Source organism: Ursus arctos, unplaced genomic scaffold, assembly GCF_023065955.2.
Source record: "Ursus arctos isolate Adak ecotype North America unplaced genomic scaffold, UrsArc2.0 scaffold_2, whole genome shotgun sequence".
NCBI lineage: Eukaryota > Metazoa > Chordata > Mammalia > Carnivora > Ursidae > Ursus > Ursus arctos.
Genome location: NW_026622874.1, coordinates 61,761,597 through 61,778,614, shown reverse-complemented (window position 1 = coordinate 61,778,614; position 17,018 = coordinate 61,761,597). Strand labels below are relative to the sequence as shown.

The following is a 17,018-nucleotide window of genomic DNA, read 5'->3' as shown; positions in this document are numbered from 1 at the left end:
CTGTGTGGGAGGCGGTGGCACCGTGAAGGTCCAGGCTACGCAAGAGCAACTACTCCAAACCTGTTTATGTATTTATTTGGTAAAGGATTGAGGGGTTTTTCCTCCTCTTTTTCCGCTATGGCTTTATCAGGAAAGACGACATCTTTTTCCTTCCTATTAACCCCAACCTACATACTCCCCGCTCCCCACCCCCCCAAATTGCTCCACCACAGAAACGGTCAGTTGTCTCTCACGCTGGAAGCTCGGGACGCAGGACAGAGGTAAACACTGCCTTCTGCATCTTTCTCAGAATGAAAAATGTTTGGGTTTCAAAAATGGAGCCCACCAGGGTGATAAGGATGGTCTGTCCACCAGTGAGGAGGATGGGAGCCGTGGCTTGAAGGGGAGTGGGTGGCACAGGTGGGGGGGGGCTGAATTCCCTAAAACCCGAGAGGATTTGGGGGGCTGAGAGGGTCTGAGGTCATGGAAATCTGCAGGCTCCTCATACACAACACCCCATAAATAGAAAGAGCTCAGAGGAAAAGAGTTGTACAAATACCCATGGAGACTGAACTCTGTGAAAAGAACCAGTTTCATATTTTGAAATTAGAATATCTAAGGGCATCCTTTATTTGTTGCTTGCCAAAAGGAAAGAAAAAAAGCAGGTCAGGGGATGTGAAGGGTTTTCCTCCCCCACCACTTTCTCTTTCATTTAAAAAAAAAAAACTATGCGATTTACAGAGTAATGTGTTAGATTAACATATGGTTGATTAGCTCGCTTGCAATTTTAATGAAAAATTCCGTATTCTGCAGCATAATGTATAATGTATTTTTATACAGAAAATGAAGACAGGTCTTATATGCTCCCCAGTTGATGGTTACATCTCAAGAGGAACTTAAATAACTCACAAGTTAGGTATTTAATGAAAGAATATTCTAGAAGGAATTTGTGACAGCCCCAGAAGAACCCGTGACTACCTCAGGAAGCCAACCAGACACAGAACCTCTGTACGTGTAAATCCCCTTTCCATGCTCTGTGCTCAGAGTTGCTTGACTATGAAAGTTCTGCAGCTTCTCATTGACCTTAAGAAATGACCAGCTCTGTATGCTGAAAATACAAACCACCTGATACAACAGGGATCTTTCTTACTGGGGTTTTTCGTTGTCACATTAAAAAATTTTGACCACGGCTAAGTAAAAGAGTTTAAGATGATAATTTCTACCCACAATCCTAACCAATAGGGGTTCCCACAACCAAGATGGCACAGAAGGGAAGGAGCTTCAAATGGACCCCCAGACAGAGGAACAAAACCGCTTCCTCACCGTCCACAATTCCGCCTGTGCATGTGTCTCTGAACTGCCTCAGAAACAGAGCCCCAGTCCAATCCAGCAGAGGGAAGGAACTCACCAGGGCGACTTCTCCTGGGATCTGATAAATGGGAACGTCTGACAAACCTCATTTGGCTTAGAAATGTGACCTTTATTGTCCCTAAAGATTTGTGCCTTGACTCACATCAACCACTTCACATGTGCAGAATCTATGCTAAGACGCTCATGTTTGTTGCTCAAATAGGATCATTCGAGCAAAGTGGAACAATGTTGACTGAAGACTTATCTTTCATCATTTGTAATGAGTACTTATTAGAGGAAAAAAATTAAGCTTCACGTGATCTGGCATAGCTTCGGAAAATGTGATCTACTACTAGTCTCTAAGTTCTCTTCAGGATCTTGGATCTAGGAGCATAGGTGGAATCCCTCCTTTCCCAGTCACCGAACTTAGGCTGCCCCACTGGGACCCAAACCAATCATAAGAGGCGGAGTCTTCACCCTCGTAACTTCTGCACACGCCCCCCTCCCCAATACCACCCGAGCAGCTCGTCACTTGTGTTGAGGTAGCAGTACTGGTCACTCCGCTCACCAGCTAAGTGTCTCTGGGCCTTGAGCTTGAGTAAAAGTTCTCCTGCCGATTCTCTTCTGCTTGTGGAAAACACACCCCTACAGACTCCACATGGTGAGGTTCTCCCTTCGTGTTCGCTGCTGCTCTCCCCACCAACACAGTGAGCCTCACTCCTAACACTAGGAACGGGCTCTGAAGGGATCCCGGGTCCCCACCCCCAACCCAAGTCCCAGCTCAACCACTTTGGTCAGGCTTAGAAATGCATTTATTGCATAAAATAACATTTGCCTTTAACACAACAAATTCCTGAGAAGTTTCTGCTGCCTAGTCTTTAAAAAAATATTTATCGAGCACCTATTGATCGGTTAGTAAAATAAATTTACTGTGCGTATTTTGTTATGGGCAATGAACAAAATGCACAAAGTCCCTGTTTTTTCTAGTAGGTGGTAACAAATGATTAGGAAATAAATATATAATCCATGAGATGGTAAATGCTAAAGGGAAAAAAACAGTCAAGGGGTGCAGGAGGTGCTCCGGTGGGTGGAGGGTCCTATTTTATAAGGGGTATCTCAGAAAGGCATTATGAATAGATATTTACAGCAGAAACCTGAAGGAGTACAGAAGCCAACAGGCAACTTTTTTGGGGAAAGAGAATTCCAGAAGGAAGAGAATCCTTTCAGAGACCTTGTGGCAGCACTGTGCTGGGTATGTTGGAGGAATAGCAAAGTAGATGAGATGTCATTACCTCAAGGAGTGCAGGAGGGAACGCAGGAGCAGGGCTCTTGGACGTGGCCACACCTTGGAACCAACCTGGGCAGTGTAGAAACAAGCAAGCTGATGCCTGGGTCCACCTTCTGGAACTGGGACTTAATTGCTCTAGGGGCATGGCCTGACATCGGGTTGTTTTTGTTTTGTTTCTTTGGGGTTTGTTTTGGTGTTTGTTTTTTTTTTTTTTTTTTTTTTAACACTTGCCCAGGAGATTCTCCTGTGCATGGAGGTTTGCACCATGAAAATGAGTTAATGTTGCCTGGCAGTCCCTCAGCCCACATAAACAGAAACAGATTGGTCAGAGTGGTTGTGTTTTTCTCCAACTAATTCTGCTGCCTGTAGTAGATGCAAATAGCTGAAAAGTGGATTTCACTAGATTTGAGGCTTACCAGGTGAGTGCAATGAAGAAAATGGAGAGAAGTGCCTGGGTGGCTCAGTTGGTCAAATGTCTGCCTTCGGCTCAGGTCATGATCCCAGGACCCTGGGATCGAGCCCTGCAATGGGTGCCTGCTTCTCCCTCTCCCACTGCCCACCACTTCCCCTGCTTGTGCGTGCTCTTTCTCCGGCTCTGTCAAATAAATGACAGGAAGGCGGGACAGGACGGCGGAGGAGAGAGTTGAGACTACGCAAGAGAGGGACAATAGTGAGGATAGTGAGGGAGCCAGGAGTCTAAGCAGGGTAAGAAGTCAGGACCAGAGAGGAAGGGAGAGGGCTGTGATCAGTGAACCTCTACCCCTGGCTCCCAATTACCAAGTGTGGGTTTCTCTTCACACCACCAAGGTCCTGACACAGCTGGGCAGCCTACAACTCGATGCTGACACTATCTACCCACAGCTGAGGGGCTCAGTCCCACACAACTGCCACCCACCACTCTTCAGATGCCAGTGGCAAGTCCAGGCTGTCACTGTCCCTCTGACCAACTAGCTAAAATAAGAGGTCCCACCACCCGTTCCTCAGGTTTGACTGATTTGCTAGAGTGGATCACAGAACTCACGACGATAGCTTACTTACTAGGGATAGCCGGTTGGAAGAGATGCACAGGGCAAGGTGTGGCGGAAGGGCACTGAGCTTCCATGCTCCCTCCAGACACGCCACTCTCCCCAAACCTCCACGTGTTCATGAACCTGGAAGCTCTCAGAATCCTGTCCTTTTGGGGTTTTATGGAAGCTTCATTACATAGGCATGACTGATTATATCGTCAGCCATTGGTAATTAATTCAACCTCCAGTCCCCCTCCCCTCCCCAGAGGTCAGAGTTGGGGCTGAAAGTTCCAACCCTACAATCGCATGGTTGGCCCTGCTGGCAACCAGCCCCCATCTTTAGGTGCTTTCCAAAAGTCACCTCACTAACCAAAGACATCTTTATGGCTGTCATTACAGGAAATTCCATGGGTTGTAGGAGCTCTGTGCCAGGAACAGGACAAAGACCAAATACATTTTTTTTTCTCCTTTAGAGAGGGGGTTGGGGAGGGGGAGAGGAGAGAGAATATTAAGCAGCTTCCACACCCAGCACAGATTCTGATGCAGGGCACAGTCACTTGACCCTGAGATCATGATTGAGCCAAAATCAAGAGTCAGGTGCTCAACCGAGCCACCCAGGTGCCCCATTTATACATATTTCTTAGAACCACAATACCACAAGTCCTAGTTGGGCTGAAGATTTGTTCTCCGGGTACTAGAGGGAAAAGTGGAAAGGGAGGCAGTTCTGGTTTTACAGATTACACAGGAGAGGTAGTTCTTAGTAACAGAAAGCTCTAGTATAGGACCAGAGAAGCAGGTGATCAAGGTATAGTGGAAAAAATCTCTGGGGGCTAAGACAAAAACCGAGGAGTCAGAATTTTGAAAAGCTAGTCTATGTACAGTTATCAAAATCACATGAATTACAGCAATAGAGATAATAGTCTAGGAGATAAAAATATTCAAGGAAAAGAGTAACCAGGGATATCTCTGAAGTAGTACAACAAAGAGGGGTCCAGACAGTGGAGTCTGATATCAGGAGCTTCAAACCTGCAAGGATCTTAAGGGAGGAGAAGGGAAGTGGACTGGAAGCAGCAGTGAGGAGCAAAGAGCTATCCCATCCCTGGACCCAATCATCCCAAGGAAGGAGGGGAAACACCTGCCATAAGTTAAGGCCACAGAAGCTGCACCTGTCCAGATCCAGGATTCCGCATGAGCAAAAAGGTAAAGGACACATTTGAGAGAGGACATGAGGACATTAAAGATACTGGGGATGTTGCCAGGGAGGGCTGGGTTCCCCACAGGAAACCTTGGGCATCAAGGAGGTGGGAGGGCAAGTTAGGTTGTGAGTGGAGACCTGAGTCATGAGCACGGATCTGGTGTACTTGGCGTGTTCTGACATGCATGGAGCCCTTCAAACAGTGCCTAGTATATAGTAATTTCTGTGTAAATGTCAGCTATTATTAACAGCATGGTGACTAACGGAACAAGGATGTAGATCATGATGGTATTGTCCCTACAGACTTTTAGGAGGACTGTATTGGTGAATCTATAATTTGGGGAGGAAAAGATAGGAATTGGGATCTTTACACAAAGGTATGTGAAGTTGTGGCCTTGTATAAACAGGAACCAAGTACATAAAAGGGGATGCAGGACACTGGATTACCAAAATCCTATGAAATTAGAGAGAAGCTACTAAAAAAAAATCCATAAACCACTGGAGAAGAAAAACACCGTCAGTGGAGCAGAAATTTCTGAAAGTAGGAACAGTGCACCAGTGCACACCGGATGGTCGTGAGGTTCTCACACGTTCCCAGATACTCCTTCCTTCAAAAGATGAAGTTAATTCCTCTCCTCTGGAGAGTGACTTGTACTCAGTGACTTGCTTCTAACGGAGTAGAACATACAAGAGTGATGGCACAGCACTTCCCAGACATGGTCATAAAAGGCACTATGCCCTTATCCTTGTCCCTCTTCTTGGATCACCAGCTCTGGGCCAAACCAACCGCCACATCCTGCAGACACTAAGCTGCTCTATGTCGAAGCGCACGTGGGAGAAACAGAGGCCTTTTTCCAAGCACCAGCTGTGACCCACCAGCCACGTGAGTCAGCCAGCACAGAACAGATCCTCCAGGGCTGGTCCAGTCTTCAGTGCACCCAGGCCAACACCCTGACCTCATGGGAGATGGAGCCAGAACCACCAGTGAAGCCACTCCCAGTGTCCCGACCCACAGAACCCACGAGAATGTCTGCCGCCTTAAGCTGATACAAGTTCTACGGTTATGCATTACAGGGTTTGCACAGCTATAGGGTTATGCATAGCCAATATGCTAGGTTTAAGTTGCGATGTTAGACTAATTTTTTGAGAGAAAGTTTTCCAAATCCCCTCTCCTTTGGGGCATGTCACATCATTCCCCACAACTTTTTTTTTTTTTTTTTTTTTTTTTTTTAAGATTTATTTGACAGCCAGCAAGAGGAAACACGCAGAGTGTGAGCAGAAGAAGCAGGCTCCCAGCAGAGGAGCCTGATGTGGGGCTCGATTCCAGGACTCTGGGATCACACCCGGAGCCAAAGGCAGACGCTTAATGACTGAGCCACCCAGGCGCCCCATCCCCCACGCCCTTCTTAAACAGGATGCGTACCACTGTAAAAACAGAATGGAGAGGAGGTGGGAGGAGAGCGCTTTCCCCTCATTCACTCACTGAGCTTTGACCTCCCGACACCTCACGCTGGTGCGCTATGGACCGAGCTCTGATAGCAGGATGGCTGTTTTAAATAACATCCCTCAGGGGCGCCTGGGTGGCACAGTGGTTAAGCGTCTGCCTTCGGCTCAGGGCGTGATCCCAGCGTTATGGGATCGAGCCCCACATCAGGCTCCTCCGCTATGAGCCTGCTTCTTCCTCTCCCACTCCCCCTGCTTGTGTTCCCTCTCTCGCTGGCTGTCTCTATCTCTGTCGAATAAATAAATAAAATCTTTATAAATAAATAAATAAATAAATAAATAAATAAATAAATAACATCCCTCAAAGCATAGAGAAGAACTGGATTTCTAGGATAGGTATGCTCAGAGTTACACTAAGAGGCCGTCCCTGTGGCCAGCATAAAAGGTCGGACTGTGTATAGATGTCTGACCCTGAGTTCATATTGTCCAGGGCTCCTCCTTGGTTGCCTTTGTTTTATTTCTACTACAATTCATTGGATTTTCCTTTCCGGCTACAAAAGCAGCACTCACTTGCTCCACCACCACCACAACTGCCAATTTAACAAGAAAAAACCAGCTATCTTCCCTCATTCCCAAAGCAATCAATGTTAATGGTTAGTTCAGTATCCTTTCACCCCCCTCCATGTTCATGGACCTATACAAAGATACATATTTTCCTTTCTGTTTACCTGTCTTATACCACACGCATTACTCAATACGCATTTTCTCACTTAAAATGTAAGTGCCATTTCATATAAATACAAACAGAGGTAGCTCACTGTTCTGCACAGATGCATAATATTCCAAAATGGACTGTACATTACACAACTCTTCTACTGATTAAAACTAGTCAAGATTAAAATGTAGAATAACCGGCAGGAAACCACAAATGCTGGAGAGGATGTGGAGAAAGGGGATCCCTCCTACATTGTTGGTGGGAATGCAAGTTGGTACAGCCACTCTGGAAAACAGTGTGGAGGTCGCTTAAAAAGTTAAAAATAGAGCTACCCTATGATCCAGCCATTGCACTACTGGGTGTTTACCCCAAAGATAAAGACGTAGTGAAGAGGAGGGCCATATGCACCCCAATGTTCATAGCAGCATTGTCCACAATAGCTAAATCGTGGAAGGAGCCGAGATGCCCTTCAACAAATGATTAAGAAGATGTGGTCCATATATGCAATGGAATATTACTCAGCCATCAAAAAGAACGATTTCTCAATGTTTGCTGCAGCATGGACAGGACTGGAGGATATAATGCTAAGGAAATAAGTCAAGCAGAGAAAGACAATTATCATATGGTTTCTCTCATTTATGGAACATAAGAAGTAGAAACATTGGTAGGAGAAGAAAGGGAAGAAGAAAGGGGGGGTAAACAGAAGGGGGAATGAACCATGAGGGACTATGGACTCTGGAAAACAAACTGTGGGCTTCGGGGGGGGGGATGGGATAGGCCGGTGATGGGTATTAAGGAAGGCACGTATTGCATGGTGCACTGGGTGTTATATGCAAGTAATGAATCGTGGAACTTTACATCAAAAACTGGGAATGTACTGTATGGTGACTAACATAATAAAAAATAAATAAAATGTAGAATAACCACCTTTTCAAATATAGTTTTAACCTACTGAGACCTGGGTATTTAGACCTCATTTCTCAGTGATCTAGGAGTCAGTGGTTAAATTTTTAGGTTTTATAACAACATTCCAACGAATTGTTACTACGTCTGTAGCCTTTCGCAGCTGTGCCGAGAGCAGACACTAAGCCGTTTCTCCATCTTCTCGACGGGAGCTACGATGTTCTGCAGCCTGGGGTGAGCGGTGCCCGGAGACTCCCGACTTGTGTTTCCACAGTCCTCACCGAGCATCTTCTCCTAGGTTTTGGGACCCTGGCCGTTCTTTTTGTTTTCACAAGGTTTTCTGAAGGAGGGAAGGTGGTATTTTGTTTCTGCATTTTTCAATTAATAGGCTTTAGCTGTGAGAGCAGTTCTAGGTTCACAGCAAAGCTGAGCTGACAACACAAAAAGTTCCCACACCCCCCGGCCCCCCGACACAGCCTCCCTCCCCCACCATCAGCATCTGTTCTAATCCATGAACCAACACAGATAAATCATTATCAGCTAAAGGCAAGAGTTTAGAGTTCTATGTTGTACACAAAATTCTGATGAGTTTTTAATACGATCCACCATTATAAAGAATCCTACAAAGCAGTTTCACTGCCCTAAATAACATCACCTGTACTCCACCTACTGCCCTCTCCTCCTAATCCTTGTGGTGGGGGTGGGGTCGTGGGGACAGTGAAGTCCTCCAACAGTTTTAAAGGAAAGGTTCTTTCTGAAATAGGTACATATGAAGAGCTCAGGCTGAGCTTCCCAATTCGATGCCACTGGCTGGAGTCCATGTTCCAGTGGCTCACAGGCAGGGCCCAGGGTCCTGGACAGCCTCACCCAGAGCTCTGCAATCAGGCAGGGCCAATGGCTGTGCTCCCCTGTTGGCCAAGGTCACTGGCTAGGCTCTCTGGTCAGGCAGGGGCTCCAGCTGGAGCCTGTGATTGGGTAGGGCTGGAGACCGTTCTCCACAGTTGGGCAGGTTGCTGAGTCCCCTGGTTGAGTGGGGAAACAGGTTATTCTCCACCCTAGCTGGGTTCACGGGCTGGACTCCGTGCCCCGGTGAGGCCACAGCTGTGTTCAGCAATCAGGCAGGGCTGCAGGCCGGGCTCCCAGGCTGCCCAGGGTCACGGTTTAGGCTGCCTGGTAAAGCAGGGCCAGAGGCTACGCTTGACAGCTGCACAGGGCTGCTGGCTTCCCTGCCTGAACATGGCTGGAAGACGGGCTCCATGGCTGCCTGCGTTCCCTGGCCAGGCTTCCTGCTCCAGTGGGACTTCGAGCTGTGCACAGCAGTTGGCCAGCACTGCGAATCTGCTTCCCTGCCTGGGTGTGGCCAGTAGAGCCCATTGGCTAGGGACTCAAATCAGGCAAAATTGCCAGTTGAGCTCTCTGGACGACAGGGCCGCTGGCTCTGCTCTCTGCTGCACACAGGAATACAGTCACCCAAGATCTGGGCACCTGGTTGCCAGGAACCCACGGTCCTGTCTCCATCTCTCTCTGATCCCCAGGGCCTGGGCTCCATGGATTCCCCCAGTGATCTGCAGGAGGCAAGACCTGAGCGGGGCTGGGAAGCATCCTCAGGGTGGGGGAGCTAAAGGTCCATCTTGTTCTTTCCCACTGGAGGAACTGCAGGCCCAGAGGCCCCCTCAGTGTGATGCTTTGTCAGCCTGGGATGAGGGACGATTCAGTCACAGTGAAACCTCTCATCTTACTACCCTTCTCATGCACTCCCCCTTCTGGGTCTGTGTTCCGGGGGTGGGGTGGGGGACTTCAGCCTCACCCCCAGGTTTAAGGATTTTTGCAATGGTGTCTTGTCTATGGAGAACTGCTATGTGGTCTTCCTGCGAGGGTGGCTAAAGCTGGGAATGACCTATGTCACCGTTTCGATGAGGTCCCCTCCAGGAGTTCCCCGGTCAGACGAGAGGGGCTGGAGCCGGTTAATAGTTCACTTCCAGGTACACAGCCAGGACTGAGGTCTGTGTGCATACTGGTCAGGCGGGCCTCCCTGGGTCATGGGCCGTACGGTGCTGGTGACAGCACCAAAGCCACATAGGGCTGGAGCCAAGGTCTGAGGGGTACAGAGCTGTTTGCAGATGTGTAACTGGGACCACAGCCAGAGTCAGCCCCGTAAGAGCCTGCCTTCTCCAAACAGGTCTCCCTGTCGTGCACTGGGGTCCTCACTGTGCCCCATCCGGATCCCGGGGCTCCCACGCAGGCACTTCTGCGTGAGGATGGACGGCAGCAGGCCGGGTCTTCCTGAACCATCCTGCTGACACCACCCTCCCCGATGACTCTTATACAGCCGCGACCTGATACCGCAGACCAAGAAGGATAGCAGTAATATTTACAACCGGTAATGCCTGCAAATCATGTTGGCTGTATTCCAGGAATACAAGGTGGGGTTGACACATCCTAATCCATTTATTTCAACAACTGCAGAAGGGAAGACTGTCCTCTCAACGGACACAGAAAAAGCCTTTCACAGAATTGAGCATCCAGTCCTGACGAAGCGCAGACTAGCATCACACGAGAATACTGAACACACATTGCACGGATCATGTGATCGCATTCTGACTGTTCGCAATACATCTGCTTTGCTCCTTAATTCTTTTTTGCTCGGGGCAATAAAGAGCTGATTAATGAAGAGCTTAATAACTACACACGAAAGCCCTCTGTTCAGACCAAAAACACATTTCACAATCTTGACGAAGCATTTAAGAAATTAACAGTTTCATGGGCAACGTAAAACAGTGCAAACGAAGCATTAGAAACACAAGGGAGAGATTCTAGAAACAATGCCCTTCAAATGCCAGTCCTATTTGTTTCCCGGTTTGTGCATGGGTGTTGGTGACACGCAATATTTGACCCTGAGTTCAAAGATAAACTCTTTCCTACTACCCTAGAACACCAGGACTGGAAAGGTACCACCCACACGCACAACACCCAGAATCTCAGATAGTGAAATCCGACTACTTCCACAAAGAACAATCCTTACAGAACCCATCGCTCATAGGAATCCTGCTCCTGTCCCCAGTCTGGGGATGAGCCCTTCATGAGTAACTCTACCAAAGACCCTTCCTCACCGAGGCATTCCCATTGACCCAGAGCCCACTGAGGTCTCCAGAGAACCCTCAACACCAGCACTGATGAGCAATGAGTGGCTAAGTCTCCGATAATTTTGGAGGCACTATTGTACCCCCATTCTACAAACGATTCTCCAATTACAGGCCTAGCAAGAATTAACTCAGTGCCCTTGCTCTGAGTAGAGAAAAGGGGCCTGCCATTAAGGGAGAAGTCTGTGAAGGCTCCACCACAAAGAACATTCTGCAGAAGCTTCTCCAGCTGTATAACCAAGCTCACATAGCACGTAGATTCTCTGGAGAATAAAAACCCTTCCTTACGGTTGTCCATAAAAAAGCAGAGAAATATTTACCTAATAAATTATCAGGTAGGAAAAGACCAGATGGAACTTTTTTTTTTTGTAAGCAATCACTTTCCTCCTGTTAGTGCATGGCCACCCTCCTCCCCCGCCACTACCCCTCCTCCTCGTCTGAGCAAAACCTAGGGCCAACAGCAGTGCATGCCCACACGCACCACCACCACCTCACCGAGCGCCAAGCTCTTCACCAGTCAGCAGGAGCTTCGGGCCCAGAGCTCAGCCCTTCCAGGGCTTATTTACATACACTGAAGGGGGGGGGGCTTTAGGGTATCAATCTGTGAATGATTTTTCACTTCTAAACACAGGCACCCAAAGTCAGAATCTCTGAAAGGGAAGAAAGGAATGACCCTTGGCTGAGAAATCAATGGTAGTTAATTATTAAAAACTCCAGCTAGTGCATTCATCCCAACCTCTGTGGCCCAGATTCCAGGGGGGAAAAAGACCCAGAATCATTTGAAGGCATTTGAGTCCAGGAATTGCCAGAACAGAGGAAGGATGGATACAGCTAACCGCTCAGTGTCCCAGGAGCCCAAGCTTGGAGGTCCTTGTTTCATGCTCAAAGGACAGCTCTTCCCAGGGTCACTGCCAGGTTCTCCTTCATCATAGGAAGCTCTCCCTGGACTCCAGTCTACACACCACACTCCCAGGGCATGAGTGTTTACTTTTCCTATCCTGCTCAGAACAGTCATTCTCCAGAACAAGGCCCTCCATCTTCCTTCCTTCCCAGTGCTTTCTGAGCTAATGCCTGAGCCCAAAGGACCTGCTGTTCTTGGAAGCTGAGCTCAACATGGACTCTTCCCCAGCGCCCAGCCTCTCCAATACTCTGCTGTCTCCCTACTCCTGTCTCTGCGGGGTTGGAACTCCCAGCTTCACAGATCACTCCCCTAGTTATACATACATACATACACATACACACACACACACACACACACAGAGAGACAGACAGACATGGAGACAGGCCCGCTCTTGGTGTCTTGGAAACATCCCCCCCCCCCCCGACATCACTGCTTTGTTATCAATAAAAGGTCAACATTCGGCTGGGCCGAATTGCCATGTAGAGGTGGATACAAAGAAACAAAGAAACAAAACTAACCTCTGGCCTCCAGAAGCTTACAGTTCCCCTGCCACACTGAGTTCACAGACTCCCTGTTCAAGCTCCTGTCATGGCCTCCAACACGCTCCCTCACTTTTCATTAGTCTTTACAGACCTGCAGGAACTTCTTCCCTCCCTTCCTCAGAGCTCAAACATCAGATTCAGAATTCTTTTTCTCTTGGCCTGGCTCATTGGGCAGCACTGGCTGTAAATTCTGATTTACTCACATGGAAAACTGCAAGGCTGAAGATGGGATACCATGGATGCTCAGGGTAGAAATGACGGTCTCTTGTTCCCAGGTCCTGACCCCAGGGAGAGACTGGGACAGCCCTGTCCAGTGTGCTGGATGTCATCATTTGAGTCATTTCTTGTTTGCATACCAGCCCCCCATTGCATCGTCCATGGAGGGGGGATCTCACAGTCTCTTCTGTACTCAAGCCCCCAACCTCATTCAGCACCCTCATGCTCAGACTGTATCGAGTGACCCCTTAGGGAAGATTTAAGGGCTCTTTCCCCTTGGAACCCCAAACCCCATACTTTAACACCCCCCCTCTCTGGCCTAGTTTTCTTTGGAGAAAACCTATCCCTACTGCTGCCCCAAACCCAGAGCTAAGAACAAACAGCCCTACCAATAATTTCTGCTTCATAGTCTGAGGAGGACACACGGAAACTGCTGAGAGTTCATAAATGAGGCTGTGGAGTCAGCAGCATGTCAGAGAAAAATGCACTCAATAAGTTGCTAGTTCTGCAAGTAACATTCCCTATCATCTTAAACTTTTAATAAATTTCTGTTCAAGTTTAAAGTTTTGCCATTACTAAATCAACAAAGACGTATTGGCACCTACTACAAATACGCATATGGTAAATGCTCAGATTTCTTAGGTCATGATTATAATCATAGGATTACATTCACAACGGTTCTTAGACACTTCTTCCTCTTTCTCCGAGTTCCACCCACTACTGTCACGATAATCTAATTTTGGCAAAAACTTCAAAGGTAACGGCAGTGCACTCCTGGGTAATGTTAAAACTCAAAATTCAACAGTGAGAAAAACAATCCAATGGAAAATAGACCCAAAAATGCATCCATATCATGGAATACTACGCAGCAATACCGAAGAATGAGCTACTGATAGGACAACTTGGTTGGATCTACTTACATTGGGTTTAACTATCCTCTGGTGGATAGGTCACTGACTTTAGCCCATTCTAATCTTACATGAAAATTTAATGCTATGATTTCTCCTTAAGGATGGCTTTAGCTGCATCACACACAAATGTTACATACTTTGTTCTCATTTTCATTCAGTTCAGAATATGTTCCAATTTTCCTTGTGATTTCCCCATCAGCCTATGGATTATTTAGGAGTCTGGTGTTTAATTTCCAAATATTCAGGTATTTTCCACATATATTTGTTATTAATTTCTAATTCAACTCCATTATGGTATTAGATGATATTCTGCATCGTTTTAATCCTTTTACAATGTAGTCAGAGTTGTTCTAAATCTCAGCAAATGGGCTGTCTTGGTGAACATCCTATGAACACCTGTAAAGGTGTATTCTGGTTTTAGAAGAAATAGTCAAACAGCAATTAAACCAAATATTAAGCTGAAAGCGTAGGTCTTTATTCGTCAATATATTTTTCTTTTTCATCAATGTTCTTCTCGATCTTTTTCTTCTATATTTGTGTTGATAGTATGTCTGTTACATCAGTTATTGAGAGAGAAGTGGTCAAACTTCTGTTTGTTTTGAACCCCAGTAGTAGGTGCATAGACATTTAAGACTTAGGTCTTCTTGAGAAATTCACTCTTTTATCGTTTTGAGCTGTGCCTGTTTATCAATGGTAACATTGCTTACCCTGAAGTCTCCTTTCCTGGATAGCATATGTCCTCCAAAGCCTATCATGCCTTGTGTTTGTATGGCATGTATTTTCCATTGGTTTACTTTTAACATAAGCTGGTATTTATATTTAAAATGAATTACATATAAAGCTGTAACAGATCCTTTTTTATCCATGTTGATAAGTGGTCTTTTCATTGGGATGTTTAGTCCATTTATATTAAATTGTTTATAGGGTTCAAGTCTCTCATGTGGCTATTTTTTTAAACTATGTGTTGTTCCTTTGTTCCTTCTTTCCTACTTCATTTTGCAATAATCATACATTTTTACAATTCCACTGTATCTGCTATATTAGCCTTTTATTTCGTCTTATTCCTCCTCATTCTTTGCTGTTGCCCTAGAGTTCACAATATGGACATTTAAGTTGCCAGCGTCTACAGTATAATTTCACGTGCTCCTTCCTCTTCTTTGTGCTTTTTGAAATTCATTTTATTTCTACATATATTGTAAACCCCATAACACTGGTTTTGTTTCAAGCATTAGAGTTATCTTTTTTTACAAAAAAAAAAAAATAAAACCAAAATAATCTTGAAAAAGAGCAAAGTTGGAAGACTCACATTTCCCAATTTCAAAAAACTTACTATAAAACTAGCGTAACCAAGACTGTGTGCTGCTGGAATAAAGACACACATAGATCAGTGGAATAGAATTGAGGGTCTAAAAATAAACCCATACACCTTTTGGGCAACCAATTCACAACACGGGTGGGAGACAACTTGATAGGAAGAGTCTAAATCTTTTCATTCAGTGGATCTAGTACAACTGGATAGATCATCCAACGAATAGGAGACGCCACCTCCTTCTCAAGCTCCCACGATCATTCACCAAGACAGACCATATTAAATTGGTCTTATGGCCCAGAAAAGGATAAAATCCATAGTGTCTGCTCTCAGATCACAATGGGATTAGATAACAAATGGATAAAGACGATAACAGGAAAAATCCCAAAACATGTGGAGATTAAACAACTTGCTTCTAAATAACACACAGATCATGGAAGAAATCGAGAAATTAAATTTTTAACTCAATGAAAACATGACTTAATCAGAATTTGTGGATTCAGCAAAAGCAGTGCTTAGAGGGAGAATTATAGCATTGCATACCTATATTTAAAAAGAAGAAAGATCTAAAATCAGTAATGTGAGTTTCCACTAAAGGAAACTAGAAAAAGAGCCAAGATATCCAAAGTAAGAAGGAAAAAGAATAATTAGAGCAGTAACCAATGACAAGAAAAAGCTAATCAATAAAGATAATCAGCAAAACAAAAACCTGTTCTTGGAAAAGATCAATAAAAATCAATAAGCCTCTAGAGCCAGGTTAACCAAGAAAAAGAGGACACATTACAGTATCAGATGCCATGAATACTAAAAGGACAATAAAGGAATACTGTGAACAACTCTACACCCACAAGTTTAATAACACTGATGAAATGGACATGGACCAATTTCTTGAAAGACACACCTGCTAAAATCCACACTGAATGAAATGGACAATCTGAATAGGCCAGTATGTATATAAGAAATAGAATCAATTATTGATAACCTTCTGAACAGAAAGCACGAGGCCCAGATGGTCAGTGTAAATTCATCAAGTGTAACAAGTGTACACTGTGTTAGGGGATGTTGGTAATGGGGGAGGCTATGTGTGGAGGGAGGGGATATATGGGGAATTTTGGTACCTTCCCCTCAATTTTGCTGCAAACCTAAAACTTTCTTTTTAAGATTTTGTCAGAGCGAGCGTAAGCAGAGGGAGCAGCAGGCAGAGAGAGAAGCAGGCTCCCTGCTGAGCAAGGAGCCCGAAGTGGGACTTGATCCCAGGACCCTGGGATCATGACCAGAGCCAAAGGCAGCTGCTTAACCGACTGAGCCACCCAAGCATCCCAAGCTTAGAACTTTTCTAAAAAGTCTTAATAAAAAAATACAGCCCACAGGATGGAAAAAATATTTCCAAGTCATAGAAGAGTCTAGTAGCCAAAATATATAAAGAACTCTTTGACTCAATAAAGAGAATTAAAAACATTGGAAAGTAATTTTATACTAAAAAACATTAGCCTTATTGTTTTTAATTTCCTATATGTGCATAGGATCTATTTCTGTATTCTCCATTCTGTTACTATGATTTACATGTATGTTGTTATCCTGTAGCTATGGTATCTAGATTAATGCAGATTTATGGTAAACCTTGATAGTCTCCTTTTTAAAATATGGTTTTGCTAGTTCTAAGTCTTTTGCATTTACATATAAATTTTAAATTGACTTGTCAATTTCTATTTTTAAAAGCCTTCTGGAATTTTGGTTGAGATTATTTAAATTTATGCACTAACTTAGGGAGAACTGACAACAATTACTCTCCAATCCATGTGCATCTCACGTATCCTCGTGTATTCAGGCCTTTATTCCTTTCAGCAATATTTTAGTTTTCTACACAGAGGTCTTCACCTATTTGTAGAAATTATATTTTGATAAATTATACATTGTTTCCATTTCTAATGATTTGCTAATATTTGAATAAGTTTATACATACTGGTCTTGCATTCTGAAAACTTGCTAAATTTACTTTTAATACTAGCATATTTTCTATTGATTTTTCAGACTTTTCTCCATACACAAGCAGAACATATCTGAATAAAGGCAAGTTATGTTTATTCCTTTACCATCTTAATGCCCTTAATTTCTTTTC

At 45.1% G+C, this 17,018-nt stretch overlaps 1 protein-coding gene across 1 annotated transcript in view; it reads right to left on the bottom strand.

The window, feature by feature from the left end:
- The window catches only part of LOC123000406 (olfactory receptor 16), a 49,985-nt gene that overhangs the window by 16,460 nt on the left and 16,507 nt on the right, over positions 1-17,018 (bottom strand). The window lies entirely within an intron of this gene.